General features: G+C 37.8%; 1 non-coding gene across 1 annotated transcript; it reads left to right on the top strand.

Annotated features, from left to right (window-relative positions):
• Positions 1–1,516: 1,516 nt before the first annotated feature.
• Positions 1,517–1,623, top strand: LOC118148106 (U6 spliceosomal RNA). Its single transcript, XR_004734900.1, has one exon. It is a non-coding gene; the product is annotated as a U6 spliceosomal RNA (small nuclear RNA).
• Positions 1,624–3,347: the final 1,724 nt, after the last annotated feature.

The raw sequence follows: 3,347 nt of genomic DNA, 5'->3' as shown, positions 1-3,347 counted from the left end.
AATGATGTTTTCCAGCCTCATTCATGTCCCTGCAAAGGACATGAACTCATCCTTTTTTATAGCTGCATAGTATTCCATGGTGTATATGTGCCACATTTTCTTTATGCAGTATATCATTGATGGGCATTTGGGTTGGTTCCAAGTCTTTGCTATTGTAAACAGTGCAGCAATGAACATACGTGTGCATGTGTCTTTATAGTAGAATGATTTATAATCCTTTGGGTATATATTCAGTAATGGTATTGCTGGGTCAAATGGTATTGCTAGTTCTAGACCCTTGAGGAATCACCACACTGTCTTCCACAATGGTTGAACTAATTTACACTCCCATCAGCAGTGTAAAAGCATTCCTATTTCTCCACATCCTCTCCAGCATCTGTGGTTTCCTGACTTTTTAATGATCACCATTCTAACTGGCATGGGATGGTATCTCATTGTGGTTTTGATTTGCATTTCTCTAATGTTCAGTGATTATGAGTTTTTTTGTATTTGTGTTGGCCACATAAACGTCTTCTTTTGAGAAGTGTCTGTTTATATCCTTTGCTCAGTTTTTGATGGGATTGTTTGTTCTTTTCTTATAAATTCATTTAAGTTCTCTGTAGATTCTGGATATTAGCCCCTTGTCAGGTGGATAGATAGCAAAAACTTTCTCCCACTCTGTAGGTTGCCTGTTCACTCTGGTGATAGTTTCTTTTGCTATGCAGAAGCTCTTTAGCTTAATTAGGTCCCATTTGTCAATCTTTGCCTTTGTTGGCATTGCTTTTGATGTTTTAGTCATGAAGTTTTTGCCCATACCTACATCCTCAATGGTATTGCCTAGGTTTTCTTCTATGATTTTTATGGTTTTAGGTCTTAGGTTTAAGTCTTTAATCCATCTTGAGTTAATTTTTGTATAAAGTGGAAGGAACCAATCCAGTTTCTGTTTTCTGCATATGGCTAGCCAGTTTTCCCAGCACCATTTATTAAATGGGAAATCCCTTCCCCATTGCTTGTTTTTGTCAGGTTTGTCAAAGATCAGATGGATGTTGATGTGTGGCTTTATTATCCCAAAGAAATACAAACTACCGTCAGAGAATACTACAAACACCTCTATGCAAATAAAGTAGAAAATCTAGAAGAAATGAAAAAAATCCTGGACACATACAACCTCCCAAGACTAAACCAGGAAGAAGTTGAATTCCTAAATACACCAATAACAAGTTCTGAAACTGAGGCAGAAATTAATAGCCTACCAAAAAAAAAAAAAAAGCCAGGATCAGACAGATTCACAACTAAATTCTACCAGATGTACAAAGAGGAGCTGATACTATTCCTTCTGAAACTATTCCAAACAACAGAAAAAGAGGGACTCCTCAACTCATTTTATGAGGCCAGCATCATCCTGATACCAAAATCTGGCAGAGACACAACGAAAAAACAACAATTTATGGCCAGTATCCCTGATGAACATCAATGTGAAAATCCTCAATAAAATACTGGTAAACTGAATCCAGCAGTACTTTAAAAAAGCTTATCAGTGCTCACTTCTGCAGCACATATACTAAAATTGGAATGATACAGAGAAGATTAGCATGGCCCCTGAGCAAGGATGACATGCAAATTTGTGGAGTGTCCCATGTTTTTAAAAAAGCCCAAGTCCAGATGGGTTCTCAGCTGAATTCTACCAGACATACAAAGAGGAACTGCTGCCATTCCTTCTGAAAGTATTCCAAATAATCCAAAAAGAGGGAATTCCTCCCAAATCATTTTATGAGACCAACATCATCCTGAAACCAAAACCCGGCAGAGACTCAACAAGAAAAGAAAACTTCAGGTCAATATCCATGATTAACATAGACGCAAAAGTCTTCAATAAAATACTGGCAAGCCAATTGCAACAGCACATCAAAAAACTTATCTACCATGATCAAGTAGGATTCATCCTGGGGATGCAAGGCTGGTTCAACATACTCAAGTCAATAAACATAATTCACCACATAAACAGAACCAAAACCAAAAACCACATGATTATCTCAATTGATGCAGAGAAGGCCTTTTACAAGATTCAACACCATTTTATGCTGAAAACCCTCAATAAAGTAGGTATTGATGGAACGTATCTCAAAATAATAAAAGGTATTTATGACAAACCAACAGCCAATATCATACTGAATGGGCAAAAACTGGAAACATTCCCTTTGAAATCTGGCACTAGACAAGGATGCCCTCTCTCACCACTCATATTTAATATAGTACTGGAAGTTCTAGCCAGAGCAACCAGGCAAGAAAAAGAAATAGAGGGTATTCAAATAGGAAAGGAGGAAGCCAAATTGTCTCTATTTGCAGACAACATGATTGTATGTCTACAAGACCCCATTGTCTCAGCCCCAAATCTCCTGAAACTGATAAGCAACTTCAGCAAAGTCTCAGGATACAAAATCAATGTGCAAAAATCACAAGCATTCCTATACACCAATAACAGACTTAAGAGCCAAATCAAGAACCAACTGCCATTCCCAATTGCTACAAAGAGAATAACATACCTAGGAATACAACTAACAAGGAAACTAAAGGACCTTTTCAAGGAGAACTACAAACCACTGTTCAATGAAATAAGAGAGGACACAAACAGATGAAGAAACATTCCATGTTCATGTTTAGGAAGAATCAATATCATGAAAATGGCCAAACTGCCCAAAGTAATTTACAAATTCAACGCTATCCCCACCAAGCTACCAATGAACTTCTTCACAGAACTGGAAAAAAACACCGTAAACTTCATATGGAACCAAAAGAGAGCCCACATAGCCAAGTCAATTCTAAGTAAAAAGAACACAGTGGGAGGCATCACACTACCGGACTTCAAACTATGCTACAAGGTTACAGTAATCCAAACAGCATGATACTGGTACCAAAACAGAGATATAGACCAATGGAACAGAACAGAGGCATCGGAGGCAACACAACATATCTACAACCATACAATCTTTGATAAACCTGACAAAAACAAGCAATGGGGAAAGGATTCCCTGTTTAATAAATGGTGTTGGGAAAACTGGCTAGCCATGTGCAGAAAGCAGAAACTGGATCCCTTCCTGACACCTTACACTAAAATTAACTCCAGATGGATTAAAGACTTAAACATAAGACCTAACACCATAAAAACCCTGGAAGAAAATCTAGGCAAAACCATTCAGGACATAGGAGTAGGCAAGGACTTCATGACCAAAATACCAAAAGCATTGGCAACAAAAGCCAAAATAGACAAATGGGACCTAATCAAATTCTACAGCTTCTGCACGGCAAAATAAATAGTCATTAGAGTGAATCAGCAACCAACAGAATGGGAAAACACTTTTGCAGTTTAC

Source organism: Callithrix jacchus, chromosome 15 (genome assembly GCF_049354715.1).
Source record: "Callithrix jacchus isolate 240 chromosome 15, calJac240_pri, whole genome shotgun sequence".
NCBI lineage: Eukaryota > Metazoa > Chordata > Mammalia > Primates > Cebidae > Callithrix > Callithrix jacchus.
This window is presented reverse-complemented; position numbering and strand designations above follow the sequence as displayed.